The 22350-nt window shown below is 44.6% G+C and overlaps 1 long non-coding RNA gene across 1 annotated transcript; it reads right to left on the bottom strand.

Moving 5' to 3' along the window:
- Positions 1 to 7408: 7408 nt before the first annotated feature.
- LOC137205495 (uncharacterized) lies at positions 7409 to 20858 on the bottom strand. Its single transcript, XR_010934184.1, has 2 exons — positions 20681 to 20858; positions 7409 to 11512 (listed from the first exon to the last, which is right to left on the bottom strand). It is a non-coding gene; the product is annotated as an uncharacterized lncRNA (long non-coding RNA).
- Between the last annotated feature and the right edge of the window lie 1492 nt (positions 20859 to 22350).

Here is a 22350-nt window from a genome sequence, read left to right as displayed (position 1 = left end):
CTTCCCAGGGGCATAGCTATTATTGTTTTCCTTCCCCTTCTTTCACATTAATTTGTGTCTATACCTAATAGATTTCCTTAAAGTGGTGTCCTTTGTTTTCGAGTTTGTTAGTTTATGTTTTTTCTCTGAGGTGAAACAGGAAGGCTAGAAAGTACGAACCATCTGCTGTCCCTGCCGTTCACCCACACAGCCAGACTCCAGGTGACACACCTAGAACACAGCTCTGCGTCTGTCTCTTCTGTTAACCAGCAGCCTTCGGTGATTCCCCAAGTCAACTAAGTCTCACCTCTGTGCATTAGATGCCCCAGCAGGCTTGAAAGGGAACGAGTGGGGCCCAGCCTCTAGTCTATTTTTCATGATATTAGTCTTCAGTGGAGTCTTACGTCTGGTTGGTCTTCAGGGGACTCCTGTGTCTCGTGGGTCTTGGAGGAGGCCATGTCTCATTGGTCTTTTTGGAGGCCCGTGTCTCCTTGGTCTTGTTGGAGGCCCATGTCTCATTGGTCTTGTTGGAGGCCCATGTCTCATTGGTCTTGGTGGAGGCCTGTGTCTCATTGGACTTGGTAGAGGCCTGCATTGGAACTTCTTAAAAGGTCACCAGAAGATCCTAATGCGAAGCTTAATTTTAGACCCATAGGTCTGTGGCCTTGTTCCTCAGTGTGGTCTCAGATATGCAGCATAGACATCACCTGGGGCTTTGTTATTAATATAGTCTGAACTCCACCCGAGACCTACTAAGTCCAGACTTAAGTTTTATCAGATGCCATCCAGGTGGTATAGACACAAATTAATATGTGAGAAGCCCAAACTGTTTGGCCCCCTTGCACTGGTTTCCTGGGGCTGCCCTAACCAAGTAGCACAAACTGGGTGGTTTACACAAAAGAAATTTATCATCTCACAGTTCTGCAGGCCAGAAGTACAAGATCAAGGTGTCAGCAGGGTTGGTTCCTTCTGAGGGCTGTGAGGGAAAGATCTGTCTGTCCTTGCCTTGGAGATGATTATCTTCTCCCTGTGTCTCTTCACATCATCTTCCTTCTGTGCATGTCTCTGTGTCTAAATGTCCCCTTCTTATAAAGACATCAGTCATATTTGATCAGGTCCCACCTTAAAGACCTCATCTTAAATTCCTTCCATCTCGTAAAGACCCTATCTCCAAATACAGGCACATTCTGAGCTACTGGGGTTAGGATTTCAACATATGAAGTTGAGGGGACACAATTCAGCTCATAACGTCCATCATAGGACCTGATACACCTGATAAACTCACCTACTCATTTTGTAAGACCTAGTTCAAAAGTCATTCCTCTTTGACCTCCAGCCTTCCAAGTACAATTAACCCATCCCATTCTCTCTTGTTTCAGGACCTCGGAACCTTTCTGCAGTTACTGATTTTCTATATCCCTTTAAGCCTTCAGCAGATCAAGGACAGTGCTGGGTCTTACCTAACTTTTATCCTTTCTACCTGGCACATGGTAGATGCTCTATCACAGACTACATTGGTTATAAAAGGAATGAAATACTTTAAGAATCAAAACTTAAAATTGTCATTCAAAAAAATCCCTAATTTTTAAACCAATTGCTGAGCAGAGAGTTAGAGTTTTAAATGGTAGAGACACAAAGGATATTCCAATGGCTTTTACTCTCTGCTATCCAGTAACTCCAGGCTATTTTCTCTGGAATTACCTGCCCAGAAAAGGCTGAGATCCAATGGAAAATGCCAGATGAGATGAGGGAGCCCCTCCCAGCCTGACCTCCTGTTTCTCCTTATCTGCTTGCACGCCTCACCTTGCCCTGCTCTCATACCTGCTTCACTCTCTAAAATCCTGATGACAGGTTGTCATTCCAGCCTCCAGTTATTTTTTAACAAGCAGCTGCCGCAGCACTCTCATGAAAGCTCCTTGACATCACAGGGCTGGGAAAACAACAACTGTGTCCTGAGTAAAGCAAGATGTCCTTGCTCCCCAAGCCCCAGGCAGGCCAGCTGGAGTGCACATCTGCTGGGCATGGCGACCTCCTTCCAAGGACTGGTGTATTTTAGAGGCTGGTTCCCTTTGAAATTCATGGGCACAGGGGTTTTCCTTGGGGTCTAAGGCAAGTTATCTTGAAATTTTTTAATGGTAAAGTCTAGATTAGTTCACATTTCAACCCCAAACCCAAATCAGTTCCTTTCACTACCTGTGATTTCTCCCCTTCTCCCCTGCAGACAAAAGAATGCATGACCCAATGTACCAACAGATAGGGCGCCTGTTTATTTCTAACAGATGCATTTTTAAAAGTTAGAGTAACAGGAAAAAAAAGTTTAAAGGAAAAACTGGAGCTAGTGTTGAATGGATTAATAGCTGGCAGGTGGCTGGGTGTGTGTGAGAGCAGATAAACACAGAGGTGGAACCAAGATAACTGAACTGCAGTCTGGCCACCATGCGATCAGCTGAGGGTGCACTGACTGCTGTAAGCTTGTTCTGAGCTGTGCAGTCCGCCTCCCTTCTCCCTTTCTTCCCCAAAGGTAAAAATTCCCAGTATAAAGATATGCTTTGACTTTCCCCTGAGAGTTGGTTACTCACCTCTCACAATGTTCTGGAAAACAGGTTGAGTGTGCTGGTGGCTTCACACACGGTCCATTCGTAGAGAGCGTGAGGACATAGAAATTACTTTCTCTTGACCTTGAGGTTTTTAGGACAGGGCTCTCCTTCCAAACCCATATTTCTATGTCTTTCCTCCCTCCCTCTCCTCCTTTTCCCAGCTGGTATTACATGATGTACTCTGCTTTCTAGATCTGAAAATACGTGAAAAGCTTGGGCTAAGAGAAGCTGGTGGCATTTATAAATGCTTGCAGAAGTCCATCCTCTAATGTCACCAAAGAGAACAAGCATTTGGAGGAGGAAAGAGAAACAGGCTGTACATGAACATAAACTCATTTGCAGTTTAAAAAAATTAGATTTACTCATCGCTCTATCATAAACTAAGAGAATTTTCTCCCAATTCATCTTTGTCACAAAGAGAGTTATTTTAGGGGTCATTGTAAGGAAGAATGTTGCTTTTTTTCTGTATCCAAAAATGCTACAAATATATCTTCTGTTCTGGGGGCAAAAAAAGCAATAACGCTCCCTCTTTTCTATGAGGACAAGGCAGCTTCTTATTTTTATGTTAAAGAGTTGTCAAGACAGTTATATTTTTCATAGCATTAAAAGTTATTTTTTAATTCTGCTTAATTGTTCATTGAGATTTGAAAACCAAATCTGCTTCCTTGCCAAATACCTTTGTAACATGTACATTTCACACTGGCTTTTACTATAATAGGTTTTCTCATGGAATCTCGCATTCTGGCGTCTGCTTTGTTATGATATTATAACAATAATTAACATTTAGCACTTACTGTATAGCCAGCCTTTGATCCATATTTTTAACAAAATGTAATAACAATACTGTTTCATGCAGCATCTTTCATCCCAGGGCCCAAAGTAGCTGGCAGCATCGTATTATAACCCGAGATGGTTGTATTCACTCTTGAAACCCTCCCAACGTCCCCATGGGGTCTGTACTCAGCAGGCATCTTCCCTAAGGGGAGAGAAGGGAAGAAAGGTCAAGTGAACAGCCAACTGCAGTGCTGGGGCAGCAGAGCCAGGAATAGGATCTGGTCCATTTGCCTTCTTGGTCAGAGATTCCAAAGCTTCAAGGCACCTATTTTTAAATAAAGGAGATGGATGAGGAGATAGAAGCAAAAGTTGCCAAACTTATTATGACGGGGATTTGGATTTATCCTGAAAGTCATGCTGTGTCTTCTGAAATGAATCCCTAGAAACAAAACTCTGATTAGATTATGCAATGCCTGTTCGGCAAACATTCATGAGCACCGCTTTTTGCCCCATGCTAGGTCTCTACTATGTCTCCCTGCTTTAGCAACAGGTTAGAAGGAGGCATATGAATGACTTCAAGAATTATAATTTTCAGTCCCTCTAATCAGGGCCATCAACAGACACCAAGAGGCATCGCTCACACTCACCACTCAGTCGAGGGGATGGCCTTTTGCCCAAGGCTACCCTTGGAACAGTTAACCTATCTCTTCTGCTTTTCTCCTGTAAGTCCCAACTCTTAACTCCTAGCATCCTTACAGGAAAAGAAGCATGTCACCATGTTAAATTTTGTGGGGATAATCAGTCATGATGACCAAACAAAAGAAGCCAATTGTCACTCTTAAATTCAGAATCATGAACATGGCCATTATAGTTAATTAATTATAGTTAATTACTACATCATGGATATGGAAAATTCTTCATCCTATCTTGGCTTCACTCCGATTTATAAAATCTCACGTAAATGTCAAGGTGTAGGTCTAGGTCAGAAACTGGCAGGAAATGAGGCAGGCAAAGTGTCTGCCACAAACAAGAGACTCTAAGTTATGTCTGGAGTGAATCACAGTAGGAGCTACAGAATGGCAGGGGATGGCAAGTGGTCCCAATGTGAATGGAATAACGCCCAGAACCATCACAGGTAATCCACGTGGACACAAGGCTTGAGGTGCTCAATCGGGTAAAAGTCCAACAGCCCCATGAAGTGGGGCTCATCTCCATTTATGTCCTTATCTCCATGTCCTTATCTCCATTTATGGCTGAAGAAACCGAGGTTGACGGAGCTTAAGTTGCCCCAAATCACAGAGCCAGGAAGGCAGGAGTGAAAGCCATCCGACTAGCCATGCACTTGGCGTCATGAATTTCTTCAGCCTCTGTTGAAATACCTCTAGCTGCCAAAAAGGGGTCTAAATCTGATTAATAATAGTGATGATTAGTCATCATAACAGCATGGAGTTAGCAGACACTTATGCTAACCACGTGCCAGGGACTGTTCCAAACTCTTTACGTCCATCAACTAGTCTTACAGCAACCCTATGAGGCCTAATTTTTATTTTATCCCCATTTAATGGTTGAAGAAACTAAGTCCAGGCTAATGAAGCTAGTGAGCGTTTTCACTAATGGATCTACTTGCATAAAACCATCTGCCGTGCCCCTCTTCCCTTTTATCAACAAGAGAGGGGACGTGAAGACAATTTTGGTTTGTATGATCTGATTCTGCAGCAGTGGCAGCACCAAAGAAGAGAGACCTGTGTCCATTCTTGACAATTATTTTTTGTCCCTTCCAAGCACATGAAGCGCCACAAAATGCACCACTCTCTGATCCCTCGTGGCACCCCTGCCTCCATCTCCACTAAAATAAGAACAAGCACTTTTAGAAAATGAGTGATTCAATCAAGTGCATTCCAGGCCAGTCCATAAAGAAAACATCCAATTCAATTTTAAAACGAATTTAGTCCAGATCTACATTTTTACCAATACCATATGCATCTTGCTGGACCTTCATTTGAGTTGATTCTCATTCCACATGTAAATAAAAATAATAGCGCCCATCAGAACAGATCTCTGAAAAGGAGACTTCTTCATAACAAAACACGTAGCAGAAAAATATGTTTGGCTGTGCTCCAATGCCCCAGAGTTGATGTGGGCAGGAGAATCCTGCATCAGTATGAACTCCTCAGCAAAGTTATCATCCCTACGCAGCCCAGCAGCCTCTCTACACTGCAAAGGAGCGGCCACAGCACTGAGAAACCCAAGTGGAATTTCATTTCTTGTAACTGGGGGCAGAAAGCTCAGAGAAGTTATAAATACTTTCATTTACAGAGAACTATCAAATGGAGCCTCGGCACGTTGACGCCAGCTTGGGTGGCTGAGTTGAATCCTGTCTCATCTTAAAAAGAATGTTTTGCCATTTGGATAAATTTGAAAATGATGCCAAGTAGACTGATTTAAGTCATTATAACTTGTCCCTGTGGGGTGGCATGCTCATGGTCTCCGACAGCATATCTGTCCCTGGAATAGCTTTTATGGAAAGGGTCTTCATACTCATTGCCTTTCTAGAAAAGGAACTCATACAATGAAGTGTTTGATACAAAAAGTTTACTATAGGTCTTCCCTGGTGGCGCAGTGGTTGAGAGTCCGCCTGCCGATGCAGGGCACACGGGTTCGTGCCCCTGTCCGGGAAGATCCCACATGCCGCGGAGCGGCTGGGCGCGTGAGCCATGGCCGCTGAGCCTGCGCGTCCGGAGCCTGTGCTCCGCAACGGGAGAGGCCACAACAGTGAGAGGCCCGCGTACAGCAAAAAAAAAAAAAAAAGTTTACTATAAAAGCGATGGAGGAAATCATGGATTGTCAAAATAAGAAACATGGATTCTGAAACTCAGGTGATGTTGAGAGTTCTGGGAGCACATTGATGATTCAATTCCGTAAATCATATGCGGAAATGTAGGTGGTGTCCCAGAACGAGGAGTCCTGATCAAATGAAGCATCTGAGCATCATGTGTTCACAGCTAAGAAAACTACATGCTGGCTTCAGAAAGGTGTGAAGATTCTGTCCCCAAAACACACATCAGCTAGGGTTCCTGCATATTGAGCCAGTAGCACCTTCTCTGGAACTTTCCACGGCTGCCCCTCACTGGGTGGTAGGAGTGAAATGACCATATTGTTTCTCCGGCTGCTGAAAAATTCTGGGGGAAAAAAATGCTCCATCTGAAGCATGTGTTTCTTGTGATTTGAATCTGTCCTTCCACAGTCATGCTTCTCTAAACGTCCTGTGGGCATCAGGTACAAACGGAGACAGCAAATGCTAGCAAGAAGAAGAAATAACAGAAAAAAAAGAGAAAGGGGGTGCCGCTCAGGGATTCAGACACAGTAGAATCTACTTGGAAATCAAGCAGTCCCTCTCCTGTGCTATGCAGCTGCTTCCCACTAGCTATCTATTTTACATTTGGTGGTGTATATATGTCCACGCTACTCTCTCACTTCGTCCCAGCTTCCCCTTCCCCTTCCCCGTGTCCTCAAGTCCATTCTCTACATCTGTGTCTTTATTCCTGCCCTGACCTTAGGTTCATCAGAACCATTTCTTTTTTTTTAGTTTCCATATATATGTGTTAGCATACGGTATTTGTTTTTCTCTTTCAGAGTGGTGGTCTAAAGAGGGTGGGAGGGAGACGCAAGAGGGAGGGGATATGGGGATATACGTATGCATAAAAGTGATTCAATTTGTTATACAGCAGAAACTAACACAATGCTGTAAAGCAATTATACTCCAATAAAGATGTTAAAAAAAAAAGAAGTCTCTCTCCTAGTTCATAATTCTAAAGAAAAAAAAAATCTGATTTTGACCTCAAGTGGGCAACATTATTTGTTCAGATAAAACATTTAATCAAAATTATTAAAAGCTAAATATTAGAATAAGAGTAAATTGGTATGACAGTCCCTAGGTCCATCCACGTCTTAAGTCAGAAAGAGAAAAACAAGCATTGTATAATATTGCTTATATGTGGAATCTAGAAAAATGATACAGATGAACTTATTTGCAAAGCAGAAATAGAGACACAGATGTAGAGAACAGATGTATGGATACTAGTGGGGGAAGGGGGGTGGGATGAACTGGGCGATTGGGGTTGACATATATACACTACTATGTATAAAATATCAATAGATAACTAATGAGCACCTACTGTATAGCACAGGGAACTCTACTCAATGCTCTGTGATGACCTGAATGGGAAGGAAATCCAAAAAGAGCAGATATATGTATGTATACGTATAGCTGATTCACTCTGCTGTGCAGCAGAAACTAACACAACACTGTAAAGCAACTACACTCCAATAAAAATTAATTTTAAAAAAGAGTAAATTGGTTACATGACCTGGGAAGCTATGTTCAACTGAAAATGTCCCAGTCTGTGAAAAACTGGCATTTACCGTCTTTAATAGCTTCCCAGTCTCCCTCTGTCTACAGAGCCTGCAAACCCACGCTGTCCAGAGGGCTTGGTCAGCGTCCTTTAGACGGGCACCTGCCCGGCAGGGCAGCTCCCTCATCAAGGCCCACGTTTGCAAGATTGCCTCTTCTTTTGAGAAGCCACAACCTGAAAATTAGAAAATAGCTCGGTATTTTGACTCTCAAGGATGCTGAGCAAATTCCGTGACCCTGACGTGAGATTTGGGGACGGGCAAGAAATCAGAGATTCCACTCTTCCTCTCCGTGCAGGTGGCAGAGTCGGAGAAGGGGTGCTGGATGGAACCAGGAAAGAAGGAGCCTCTCCTAGCTTGTCAGCACAAGACCCATTAATATGAAAATTAAGGTAAAAACATGATTGGCTGTTTCTCTTAGCACGGTGGAGAGAGAACCAGGAAGGATTATTTTGCGGAATGATAAACTTCCCTATCTAGTGCCTAACCCTGGGGAGATCCAGAAAAGTATGAATTTTGATTCGAACAATAATGAACCGGTAAGTGATACAGCTTTGGCTGTATAATGACTGTATTAATTTGCCGGCTCTGATGTTAAACCCAGAGGCCCTGAAGAGATAGGACTTTATCTAAGCAACAATTATCATGCTGAATATGCTGTTTAGAAAGAGCCCACAGTTCTGCTTGCTATCATGGGCATAGCTTTTATTCCTTGGGCAAAGTTATACATTCTCATAGAAAATTTAATAAATGTGGTGTCGTCTGAAGGAAAATAGGGTTGTCATTTACAAACAAATGCCAATTTCCATTTCAGGTTTAGACCTCAAACTCGAAAAGACATCGAGAGGGAGAAACCGTTCATATATTCTGACCTACACTTATTTCCCCGATTTAGGAAAAATGACTTTTTCTGTGATAAAGAGATTGAATTTTTACCTCTGCTTGACACTGCGTCAGCAGGGTAGACCCTTATCTGTTAATTTGTCAGTGAGATTATTTTTTTTTCAATGGCACTTTTCCTCCTCACGGTGAGAAAAAGCCCTTTCAAGTTTCATTTGACTGTGGAAAGGCGGTAAAGGACAAAATTGAACTTTATGCTAAGGATTTTATTGCTCCATTTGCCAGGCTTAAAGCAGTCCGTGCAGGCAGTGCTCTTAGGATTTTCTATAACTACTGGAGGAAAAGACTACCTGACCCGCACAGGGCTTGGCCTTATCAGCAGCTGAATTGCAGCCTAACAGTATAATTATTCTCTATCGGATTGGGGAAAATTCCAGGACATTCTGGAGTGAGGTTGTATTATATTCAGGACTTGCCTCTATAAAGGGATTTTAGGGCACTGAGGGCAGAGGAATGCTGCTCAGGGAGTGTTTGAAGGCTGTGCACTATTTGTGCTGTCAGCTCTGAGCAGCCCATGCTCAGGCTTACATCCAGGGATGCAGTGCTTCCCCAGGTCTGGTCCACACCTGCCTGTGTGCCCAGAAAAGAGCCGGATGCTGAGCGCTGCTCCAACGAGCCCCGAGAAAAGAAGGCCAAGACCAAACTGCTCTCAGGTTGCCAGGAGGTGCTGGCAGGGAGAGATAGAAGTTTCTAGACTTTTCGGTCCTGCCCCAGTCTCTTCCTCCAGGATCTAATTAGGCATCAGGAAGAGTAAGCAGTTGTGTCTCCCGTCCCTGTGGCAGGGCACCCTCTCCCGCTGACCTGCAACCAAGAAGGCTGGGGGGGTGGGTGCCCTGCCCTCCCCACCGCCCCCCGGCAGGCTCCCTGGAAGACAAGTCCAACCTGACAGCCTCATGCTAATTGTGCAACCGACCTTAGGCTCCGTGCTGTCATTTCTTAATCCTCTGTTTTCGAATCTGAAGATAGGGGTCATTACAGTGTCTGCTGTCCAGGTTTGTTTAGAGGTATAAATAGTTTAATCCCCAGAAACACTCCCAAAGGGCCGTTGAAAGGATCAAAATGTGAAAACAATAAAAATGATTTCATATATTTGAAAGCACTTCCCAAATGTCTTTGACCATAACCGTCAGGAAAGCAGACATATTTGTTCATGGTTTAGAATGGTGGTGACACTAGCTCTACAGGCTCTCCTGGATCAATGAGAGAGCTACTTTTAAACAGAGTCCCATCCCTAAAGTGCCAGGGGCCCAGAGACTCAACAAACGCAGATAGATTTCCCTCCCCTTCTTCCTGCTTTGTACTCAGCTCATCTCTGCAAAAGAATCTTCTCACAGTGTCCCTTCCCTCCTTGACTACCTTCAAACCTTCAGCTTCACACAGGGATCTAAAGGAATTCCCTCTCACAGGTTCATCCCGAGCCACCTTGAGACCCCCTTGAAAGGGCACAGTCAAAGTCATGGCAAAGAGCACTTCAAAGAATAAACCGGGAAAGCATCTTCAAAGGAAAGGATCCCTTTTGTTGCCTGAAAAGTTGTTCTTGACATGGGCTAACAGCATTTTATATCAATGATCACCGTGACCCCATCCAATCCTAGGAGGCAGGTACATTTTGTTAATGGTGAAAAACTGAAGACAAAGAGATTAAATGACCTGCCAGCACTCAACAAAGGCGTTTTGTAAACTGGAAGCAAAGTCATCTGGGCACAAAGCCCTCCATAGAAGGGGAGAGTGAACCCTGGGGATGTCAGCTAGTTGCTCTCTCCTCAAAGGTGAAAACAACAAAGCCCATCTGTTTGGAAAATCTCCAGCATAAAAAGATGCGGGGGTGGGGTGGGGTGGGGGGGGAGCCCTTGGAAATTCTTGAGACAAATGGGTCATAGAGTCGATAAGAAAAAACTAAGAGTAACATCTGGGCACTTCTGGACTGTCTTCCAGCTCCATGCTTTGGGACCCCCATGTGTGGCAGAAAACACCATAAACTGGGAATTCACATCAGATTCCTCTGACCTTTCTTGACTCCAGTCTATGAAGTGCACTATTTACAGAACAGTCTTCCCTAAGCAAAAGCTCCTTCCTTATCTCCATAGAGACCTGCCCAGCTCCCTGCTGCCTGGGAAATCCCCCAAAGTCTTGAAATGAACATAGGACCCTCCTTTAGTCCATCTCCCAGCTGCCCCAGCTCTAGAGTCTGCAGCGCTTGTGCAGCAAGGCTACGCTTCTCACTGCCTCACCCAAATTCTTTCCATCTCTCGGCAACTGTGCAGGCTCTACCTCCTCCAAAGAGCCTCTCCTGATCATTCCTGCCCAATCTCCACTCCCCCAATTCTAAACTCACTCATTTAATGGTTAAATATTGATATCCCTCTGTTTGGCAGTCTTGGTGATGGGAGGAGTATTTATATCCTTCCTAAAGGTTTCTTGTGTGGTATTTGATACAGATTCCAGCTTTTTAAATTGTCGACCAAATGCCTGCACACGAATAACAGTACGTCTTTTCTCTGGACACCTGGGTGGAGAAGTTGTGGTCAAAAGGACCAAGGTGAATATAGAGTCAGGACTCAGCATCACCGCCATGCTGGACCTCCCCGCAAGGACTGCACAGCGTCCTCTGCTATGAGGGCCTGGGCCCGGCCAGAGACAGCTTTCTCTGCTGGCTGGCTGCTGTCCCACCACTGATGAGCTTCTGCTTGGTTACTGACAGACTGTCAGAAGCACATGGAAGTCACCAAGGTGTGACCATTGCACCAGCTAAACACTGTAATAGGACTCGACCATTCGCGGGACTGATTTGGTGGTCCGTAGGCATGCTCCTTTGTCTTCTGGAAGGATGTGACTCAGGAAACTGGTATCCCCTAGTAATAAAGTAATGAAGTGTCTTTATTATTGGCATTTGTTTTCCAGCCATAAACTTGCATTTCCGAAGTCCCTTATGTACACATTAGCACACTTTTTTTTCCGTTAAATTGCACAACAATGGTCTGCTGGAGGATTACCATCCTTAATGTTATAGCTCAGGAAACCAGCCCTCAGAGGGTGAGGGACCAGTCCACAGTTACACAGCCCGAGGTCTCAGGCCCGTGTGGCAATCTTTCCTTGAAGAGCCTGGAAGAAACTGAGAATGTTGACTTCTCCCAGGTGTGTGAAGTTGGCGCTTTATTTCAGATTCCTTTTACAAATAGCTGGAGGATTCAGCAGAGGCTGCTTTAAAAAATTTTTGTATTCTCTTATTGGAGGAGGATAGGGTCAAAAAGAGCCTTCAAGGGCAGTAGGGAAGCAACGGGACAGATTTCAAGTCCTGTCTACTTTTTCTGTGATTTAGAGAAAGGTACTAAAGCCCACTGATAGAGTGGAATCAGCAGGTGTTTGCCCCCTTCTTGTCTGGTACAGGATCAATAAGACAGCCTTTGAGGACATTCAGTTTGGAATTAGGGGCCAGCAGGGGAAGGAGACGGGAGGAAGAAAGAGATGAACTGGCCCTGCCACTGCCCTATTACTTTCTTACCTAATTACTTGGCCAAACTAAGCTATTGTCCATCCCCTCCTCCTGACACGCAGGCACAGCACACATTCTTACAAGCGTGTTCCATATTCTCCAATATTGGTGCCATTGCACGCACCATTCCTTCTGTTTGGAATGTCCTTGGCCGCCCCTTTCCCACCTAAGTCCTACCCACCCTGCATAGCCTGTATTTCCTACTTATTAAAAAATATGCCCTTCAGCATTTGACAGAGTTCTCACAGATAGTAAATGTCCAGTTAATGCTAATTGAATTTCACTTGTTGGTAAGATATCTAGAAGGCAATTCAGCCCCAGAGTAAGGCACCCAGACTGCACTACACTTAGTGTGTATGGCGACAGCCAAACATGCCTCTCCCACGTTCATGCCTTCTTCCCAGGACAGTCTGGATCCAACATCTAATCAACGCCAGACCCTGCCAGTGGCTGCAACTCAGGACTTTTCTGAAGGGCCAGCCCAGGTCCACTGCCCTCCAGGAGCTCAGCTGAACCTTCCCTGGGCCCCCATCCAGATCTACTTCTCTCTCTGCCCCATCCTGCTTTCATCCCTTCCTTTCTGCAGGCCTTAATCCCATGAGGTCTTGCTAATCAATGTCCTGCAAGGACAACGTAGGAGCATTGTTCAAACAAGAAGACGGCGCATGCGTTGCTTTATCAAGCAGGGCAACCGTGCTACTCCTCCCACCCGACATGGGCTGCACTGTCTCCCTGGATTCCCCTCCCTCCCTCTGAGCACAGCCCTGCTCAGGGAGGAGAGCTCTGTGTCTATTCACGGTGCAGGCTGGTGGTTGGTTATCTAGATGGGCCAAAGGCTTCCTGCCCACAAATGCCTCTCGTGGACCTGAGCCCAGGGCTGATTCCCACCATTGTAATCAGCTCCTGCAGAGTGTGGATGGTCGGGAAGGATACACCCACACAGCAAAAGGAGAGACACCCTGGAAAGGGGCCTTGGAGGAGAAGATGTGGAAAGGGTGTTTGTGGAGCCCCTAGCTGGAGGAAAGCCCAGAATTTAAATTTCTGTTCCTGCCGCTATTCAGAGTTTGGGTAGCACTTTTAATTACAGCAAGTGCAACAAGAAATGAACGCCCATAGGGCATCATTACTGGTTCCATTTTTAACATCCTGAGAGGCGGGCATGGATGGTTCAGGCAGTGCCAGTAAGTGGGATCCAAACCTTCCCTGTCTTCAGATTTCCAACCTACTGCCCATTGCTTTGGCCAGTCTTGTTGCTTCCAGCCACAACGGAGGACCAAGCTGGCCTTGATTAGCACCTGCGCCCGTTCCTAGGCTGGCACGTGGTCATGAAGCTGAAGAATCGGGGTGCCGGGCAGGGACTTCTGCTTCCCTAGAAAAGAAGGGGTTACCATAATAGGATATTTCAACTGTCCCTCCGGAGCTAAGATTTTATAGCCAGACAGACATGGGTCTGACGTCCCTGCACTCTTTTTCTCTAGAAGGATCTAATCACAAAGATTGAGAAGACAGCTGGATACTTAAGAAGCTCAGGGTGGTCTAGGGTCCAGCCACCTACCCAAGGTCTGTCACAGTATCATAAGCTGTGCTACCACTCGTCCTAAATATATAAGTCAAAGTACGAGTTTAAAACTGTTCTTCCCGTCCAGTTGAAGGAAGTTGGGAGGATGATTTATGTCACCACAGGTCATCTAGTTTACGACAGTGATCGACCGCTCTCCCCAACACATTTTGGGTTTTGCCTTTGCTTAATTGAGTTTGGCAGTTGGCATGCAACCTTTAAAAAATTGTACTGAAATGTAAACCTTGCAAAAAAAAAGATTATTTGATGAATTTAACCTAAGTGCCAACCAAAGCGCAAATGTTCCCTATGGACATGTTACAACACTGGAGGTTCCCTCTGGATTGCTGGAGAATAAACGAAGGAACACAGCACAACATTTACCAGCTAAGCAAGTGTAGTCTAATATGTACAGAATGTTTGTCCAGAGTCACATCTGTGTCCTGTGACCACCAAAGCCTGGAACTGGTTACAATTAATGAGTAAATAAAAGCAAAAACCACTGAATGCGTAAGATACAAAGAGTGGCCGGCCAGGAACACTATTCCATCCTTCAGAAGCACAGAACAAAACAAGAATCTGAGGCCACTCTGTCTTTGCTGGGTGCTCAGTTGCCTTACAGGAAAGAAAAATATAACCAGAATATGACGCCGTCAGCAGCTGACTTCAGGTGCCATCTGCATGGATTCCTGGCACTATTAATTTGCAATTAACACGGGCCGTATGTTTTATTCCCTGCAACTCGCTGTCTGAAGTCTGAGGGAGGGGGGTTAGCGGAAGGGAACATGCAGGTGGGTGGTGAGTCTTCTCAGAAACAGATAATTCTGCTTTTCGATCCTGAATCACTGAAATGTAAGCCGCTCTCTCAGACTAATAAAAGGTCACTGTTGAAGGGAAATAGAATATTTCCATCATGTCATTGTGTGAAGCAACTCCTCCAGCATGTGGTAGTACATTACAGAGATGAGCCTTGTGCCATGAGGCAGGCTGGCAATCTTTATTTACATCAGACTCAATCCATTTTGAAATTCCAACGTGCTGGGCAAACTCCTAAATTCTTGAAATGGGAAGAGGGGAGCAAAATCTGCTAAAAGTCTGTGGGCACTAGAATAGAGCAAAGAGAAAGAGTTCTAGATTTGGTCGTCCCTGGCTTCTGATCTGGGGGTCTGCCCCTCAAAGCTGTGTGACCTATGGCAAGTTACTTAACCTTTCAGTGCCTCAATTTCCTTATTCATGAAATATTTTTTTAAGGCTCATTGTAAGGATAATTATTAAATGAGATAATTGTGAAGTGTCTGGCACAAAAGTTGGGTACTTTGCTAGATACTTATTTGGTGTCTCAAAGTATTTCAGCCAATTATCAAGCAGCCACTTTTTGGTAAGAACAATGCTATTTGTACCCAATTTACTGAAAAAGAAGTGAAGGTCCAAGTAGCTTTCTCACACTGCTACACTGCCCATGGAAAATCTTGGTTGATCAAAAATGGAGAGTGACTTTCCTTGGCCAACTCTCTAGGACACGTTATTTCAGAATCAAAAGGCAGGGGTAATTCCCATGGTGAAAGTCCATAGATCAGAAGGGCTCATTGACTTACCTTGTCCTCAAAGAGAGCAAAATGACTTTGGGGTGACCAGATTATGTAGTGAATCCAGCTGATGGGTGACATAGAAGTAACAGATTGAAAGAAACTGACCTTTACTGGTTTAACCTTTAATAATATACATAGCAACAGACATCTGCTAGAGTTGATTGAAGGCAGATGTCTAGCAAAACAGTTAATCAATAGTGGGCTAGAAAATTGGAGCCTCTTCCAGAGCAGCAACCAGAGTTATTTAATAAAGCCAAAATAAATAATAATACCAACAAAAAGCATAGGTACTCATCACATATTCTCTCACTGCCTTGTAGCCATGTCAGCAGATAAGCAGGAACTCTAAAGGTTTAAACGAAAAGTCTCCATGACACTCAGGAAAATACAACTTCCTCTAAAGCTGGTAAAGAAATGCAGGTGCTTCTGCATCATCCAGAAACTCTGCCACTTACAGAAAGAGCATTTCATGGTCGCTGGAGGCCAGGACACAACTCCCTTGAACACCCGCTCCCGGGCCAAGACCTAGGGGCATGACTCATCCAGAGGGAACAAGGGAATTTTCTGTGGGGAAGACGTGTCTCCACCCCAGATGTTAGCCAAGTTCTGCTTAATTAAGTAAAGTTCTGTGAGCCTGAACACGTACTAGCAAATGCTTTCAGTTCTCCTTTAAAAACTGTGGGGAAAAGAAGATAGACGTGGGGGAGGGATTGTCCACTCACAACCTGCTTGACTGGAAGGCAGTTGATGAATTTCAATGATTTGCACAAAGATAATTGATCAGGAATTTACCCTTAACTTTATACAAGGATTTCACACTTCACACAAAGGTCAATGTAACTCAAGATGTGTTTATTGATCATCCACCCTGTCTAAGAAGATTCTAAAAAAAATGTTTGGAGCTAGCAAGTGGGAAGGTAGGAAGTTGTTATAGAAGGAAATGGACAAAAATGTCAATGAAAGCATTCCTTCCCTGATAAGCTTTCAATTTTATATGAGAATCCGCCATGGCAACCGTTATAAAGGTAAAATAAATACGAGCTAGGGAAAAGTTTAAGACACTTTCTGTAGACAGGTAGAAGAAGAAACAATTAATTCTCACTGGAAAAGAAATTGGAGTGGCTTCACAGAGACCGTATTATAAATAATGCTTCTAAGAACACGTCCGTGATTTACACTAGCACGTGATTGTAAATACATAAATTGCATACAACTTTTTCAGGCACAACTTAACTGCTTAAAACAAAGTATAGGTTTACCAGGTGTTACAGATTTTGAATTATGTTCCCCCAGAAGATATGTGGGAGTCCTAGCCCCTAGTTAGGACTCAGAATGTGACCTTCTTTGGAAATAGGGTCTTTATAGACGTCATCAAGTTAAAATGAGGTCATTAGGGTGGGCTCCAACGCAGTATGTCTTTATAAAAAGGGGAAATCTGGACAGGTACAGAGGTGCACAGAGGGAAGACTGTGAAAAGACACAGGGAGAACCCCACGGGGAGAGGAAGGCAGAGATCAGGATGATGCTTCTACAAGCCAAGGATCACCAAAGATTGCACGCAAACCACCAGAAGGCATGGGAACAGCCTGGAACAGATTCTCCCTCACATCCTTCAGAAGCACCAACCCCACCTACACACTGATCGCAGGTTTCCAGCCTCCAGAACTGTGAAACCATGTATTTCTGTACTTTAAGACACTCATTCTGTGGCACTTTGTTATGGCGGTCTAGAACACCAGCGCACCAGCTTTGCCACTTCAGAAGACGTCCTCCCAGGGCCTAGGGTCTAGACCCATATTCTCCAAAGATGCACATGGAGACTCATTGAGGTCGAGGAAGAAAGCTCTAGGACTCCTTTGTATCTCATTAGTTTAAGACTTCTATTTTGGCCTATATTTTAAAAGCATTATATATTAACACAATGATATAGCATATAAGTTATAAATAAAGTATTATACGTATATAGGATCTTTTGTTCAAAAATAATTTTCTAGTAGTGATACACAATTTAAACAATATACAACTGTTAAGACTGATCAAAGTCTGGATAATCACAGAAAGAAAATGAAATCTCTTATTCCCCTAAATTTCTCATGGGTAAAATACAGTCCCAAAAGGCAAAGTGATGTGGCTTTAACTACCATGAAATGATAGTAATGATACTGTGATGATAGCAGTCATCGGAAGACTGACCTTCACAGCAGTTTACAGTTTCTTGAGTGTGCTCCTGTGACTCAAGGAAGATGAGGAATAACTCTTGCCACGGGTTTTCTTTTCTCATCTAAATGTGAGGCGTCCAGGGCTGTAGACACACACTGCGCTGTTTCAGGAGCCACATGTTTCCATTTCTCCCCCCATGCCTTCCAAACAGCCAGCACCTAGCAGTCGTTGAACAAATCTGGGGGCCTTCTGTTGAATAAAAGCCCTATTTTTAGCCACCGCTTCCTTTCTTTGGGCTGGTCTCACTGCCCATTTAGAAGGATCACTTCCACCACCTACCTGTCCAGATCCAGACCCTAATTATACCAACAAATGAAGGCCACATCTCCTGACTGGGATTTCCATGAACCTCTCTGAACCCACTGTCTGGGACCCAAAATTTAGCATTTAATGATGACCTGGATAAACGACAACTGAATGTGTCATGTGGATCTAGCCCACTTTCCGCTAGGTCACAATTGTGCTCCTTGAGGCCATGGACAATGCTTTGTACTTCCTGGAGCCCCAAAGTGCTTGGCCCTGTGATGAGCTAAGGTTAACCTCGTTGATCAAGGTGAGTGCCCATGGGAACATCAGACTATTTCTCTTCAGGTGTAGAAGGAGCTCAGACTTTGGTGTCAGATTGAGCTAGATTCCAATTGTGAGTCCGACACTAATTTCATGACCTTGAGGAAGATGTTCAACTTTTCTGAGCCTCAGTTTCCTTACCTGTACAATGGGTATAACAGCATCACACCCCTCAGTCATGAGAGGATTAATGAGCTCATGCATAAAAGCCTGTCTGGTTCACAGTACCTGTTCAATCAATGTCCAATACATACTTTTGACTCTTTCCAATTCCATTACTTATTCTCATCCCATCTAGCCAGTGTTTCTTTCCCACTAGTCAATGTTCATTTTCTACACACATCATTATTTAGGACACTATGGTGTCACATTATGGAAGTACACTTTTTCAAAAAAAAGAAGGAATCAGTGTTTGAATGTTACTGTGTTCTTTCTCATGGCTCCTTTCCAATTTAATGATGGCACTGCTGACAGAAACAAAAGATCTGTGTGTCACCCAGCATGATTATAACATCTTTGTCCATTATGCCTCCAGATTATTGAGGGAGAGTTGGTTCAACTCATATTGGGTACTCAGAGATGACTGGGTTCATGTCTGTCTTCTCAGAGCCTTTTAATACAGGGGAGTATATTAGAAGTCAGCAATACCGGGAAGATCAATTCAACACGATCTATCCAGGTCAATGGCAGGGCCAGGGAATGACGGTGGGCAGAGCAGAAGACAGAAGAGAGGAAATAGGAGCTCTGGTCCCAGCCACCAAGAAGCCAAGACAACATTAATATCTGAGTCATCACTTTCCTTCTGGGGCCATCAGTTTCCTTGTTGTAATAGTGGGGCTCCAGGCTCTCTAAGAAAACTAGTGAAAAGTCTAAGTTCTTGTGTGCTTTTCCTGATTCACCCAGGATTCTCTGGCCATGGACCTTAGGCCTGTGGTTCAGTTACAGGCAAGCTGAGCTGTGCTTCCAGAGGCTGCTGTATACAAAAGTGGCCACATTGCCTACTTCCCTACTCAGATGGTTTCTACCCCTACCATTAACATCCTGGGACTCATGACTGAGTGTGGAAGGAGTGGAGGGTGTACCCTTCCTTTTCAGATCATTATGTCAATGTAATCACTTTCTGCAAAATCCCATTGCAAACTGGAGTATATTGAATGTCCCCTTAAAGAGGCTGCCTTCACAAATGTCCTGTGAATTTAACATAAACAGAACCAAACTGGGTGTTTTTTCAACACTGTTTTGGGCCAGTTCATTATTTCAGAACATAAGCAAACTGAATTAGCTCCGAAAGATATAAATAAAAAGTCTTAGATCAGACAACTGAACAGATAGTGAGTATATACTCTAAGCTATGCCAGGGAATCAAAAATATGAATTAGGCATAACTGAAGCTTATCGTAAAGAGAAAGTGAAGCAACAGACTTCAAGGTGCTTAGCAGAGTATTCACCAAATTAGAGTGTTCAACACCTCATCCCTGTTCTTTCCTCCCCTTGGGAAATAGATGGGCTACAACTCAACATTTCTTCCTCAGCTGGTGTTCTTCTGTGGTGTGAACCCTGTGCTAGGAGAGACAAAGGAAGAAAAGGCACAGTGGGGGACAAGAGACCTCAGATAGCCAGAGGGACACCATGGGGTTCAAGTGAGGAACATTGAAAGCTGAGGACGCAAACAAAGTCAACCGGAGCTCTGCTTTGCTCTCATTTCCCCTTTGGGGCATCACCAACAGCTCCTGCTGACTTCCTAAGCCTGTGTCGGGCTGGGGGCTGGCTGGGGAGGAAGAACCCTCCAATTGCAGGGCTGCCAGGACTCACAACATTCTGAACATAGACAGCAGCCCACTAGGCAGCCCAGAAGTGTTCAGGAGCGATTTGAACAAACCTCTGATTGAGGGAAGCCGTCCAGAGCACACACACCATTGGGCAGCCCCCCAAAAGGGCTCTTGCTGGCCCTGGTGTCACTGTGGTTGTCACAACACCCTGACACCTCTCCCTCTGCACCCCCAGGCTTCACCCCTTTACACTGTGAGCGTCCATGGAGGAGAAAACAATTGTTCGGGGAAGATTGAAAACACCCCTCTAGCTTCTGGCCAGAGCATTTGCATTTTTGGAAGAGGTTCTTATTTCTTTTTAAGGCTCAGAGTGAGAAGCTTTTAGAAAAGCTAAAAATATCTGTTAAAGAAGAGAAAGAAAGAAAAAAAGAAAACAACCCATCCAGCTTTCCCTTCTTTCTGAGTAAAAGTCTCAGGACCCATGGAGGAGCAAAGTCAGCTTTCCCACCCTCTTCTCTGCAGGCACAGGGCAGGGAAAAAAGTCATCAGGGCCCGGGTCTTCCAGAAACGAAGGTACACAGAGATAAAGATAAAAGAAACCCAAGATCACAGTATGTAATCATAGCAGTTGAAAGCTGAAAATGGTCTGTAGAGTTAACACTAATGCCTCATTTTACAACTAAGGAGACTAAGACGCAGGCAGACGAAACAGCTTGCTGGGAACCACAGCACCGAGTCCCAGCAGCTGAGACAAGAGCCCAGCGGGAGCCCCTCGGCTGCCCAGGGTGTCCCCAGACCCCTCCCCACCAGCACCCCGCTTTTACCTACACCCCAGAAATGACTCTTGGGAATCTGGTCCATCCACTGCCCATTCGGGGACACCTGACTCAGGTGGGCTGAGATTCCTCCAGCTGCCCCGGCAAGCAACCGTGACTCTGCAGTCTGGGGCCCAGCTTCCAGAACTCATTGAAACACCAACATGCTCCAAGGGAGTTTCCACCAAGGACGTGCAGTCTCAATAAGAAAGTCACTGACTCACTCAGGAATAGAAGAATTTCATTCTCAGTGGACTTTAGCGCTAGGAGGCCAGGCCCTCCATTCAAGAGAAGAGAAACAGGCCTCGAAGGGGCCACGATTTGTCCAGCAGCACCTGAGGTCAGCACAGGGCTGGACAGCACTGCTTTCACCACGCTGCCAGTCCCGCCAGGCCACGCTGCCACTGTTGTGCTTTCCCTTTATTTTTTCCATGCAGTCTTTCAACCAGCACCATTGATTGAGCTCCTATTATGCTCCTGGCACAGAGGATACAACACTGAGCAAGTTGAGTAAGATGGATGAGATTCCTGCTACGGGGACCTTACATCCCACTGACCACTGCCCACCCCGACTGACCCCATACGGCCCACATCTTCCCATTCTCTCCATTTTACAGATGAAAACAGAGAGGCTTAAGGAAATTACCTAACATGCAGCTGTTACTTCAGGAATCCCTATTTATGTTAAAAAACAAAAAACTAAAAGGCTAAAAATTAGTTTATACGGGAAGAGAATTTCACCCTTGTATGTCTGCTGGAAGCTGTTTCTCCAGGATAAGGTGGCCAGACTTACCAAATCCAGGAAACCATTTACATTTGAATTTTAGATAAATAAAAATATTTTAATGTAAGTATATCTCAAATATTGCATGGGACACACTTATACTGAAATATTATGTTTTCTCTATCTGAAATTCAGAGTTAACTGATCCTCTGCATTTTTTCTGTCTGCCCTATTCTAGTAAATCATCCTATCCCAGACTGAAGACTAGCGCCGTCTTATGTTATTAGGAGCAAATTCCTAGGTAGTGCCTACGAATTATTCCATTAGATTTGGCTCTTGTGCTCAGTTTTCCTGAAAGAGTCACCTATGCAACAGGACTAACTGGCAGAAGGTCCACAGTGCAAAAGATAAAGACAGGTGAGTTTTCTAGACCTCCAGAAAATGGCTCTTCCTAACTGCCTAACAGTAAGTCTCTCTGTCCAGCCTGGCACTGCACCGGAGATTTTTCAGTGAATTTTAGAGGCTGTGATGTCTTGGTTCTCATAACCACCACATAGGAGAAAAGGGCTTGGTATTACTCAGTTTGCAGGCAGGCAAGACAAGCACTCACAGTGGTAATTACCGAAGGTCCCATGGCAAAGGTCAGGGTTGGGAGCCACATAATTCAGCTTCTGTGCTGATGTGTCCTCAGTGCTGCTATGGTAGAGGTTTATTCTTAGCTTTCAATCTCTCATATCTAAAGTCTGCAATTTAAAAATGCCAGTGAATGAGTGGTGAGCTGAATAATTAAACTAATCCTCTTTTATAAAATCACAGCCTATGGAAAGGCAGGTCTTCAGAAAGCTGGGACCCTGGCCCTGCATTCAGCTGGCCTCACTCAGGAAGGTGAGGAGGGAGGCAGACCAAGGAGTCCCCAGCCAGGATTCCATGTGTGTGCTTTGGACTAAGGGTTTGT

The sequence above is a fragment of the Pseudorca crassidens genome, chromosome 14 (assembly GCF_039906515.1).
Source record: "Pseudorca crassidens isolate mPseCra1 chromosome 14, mPseCra1.hap1, whole genome shotgun sequence".
NCBI classification, from domain to species: domain Eukaryota; kingdom Metazoa; phylum Chordata; class Mammalia; order Artiodactyla; family Delphinidae; genus Pseudorca; species Pseudorca crassidens.
The sequence above is the reverse complement of the archived record's forward strand: the minus strand, read 5'-3'. Positions and strand labels throughout refer to the sequence as shown.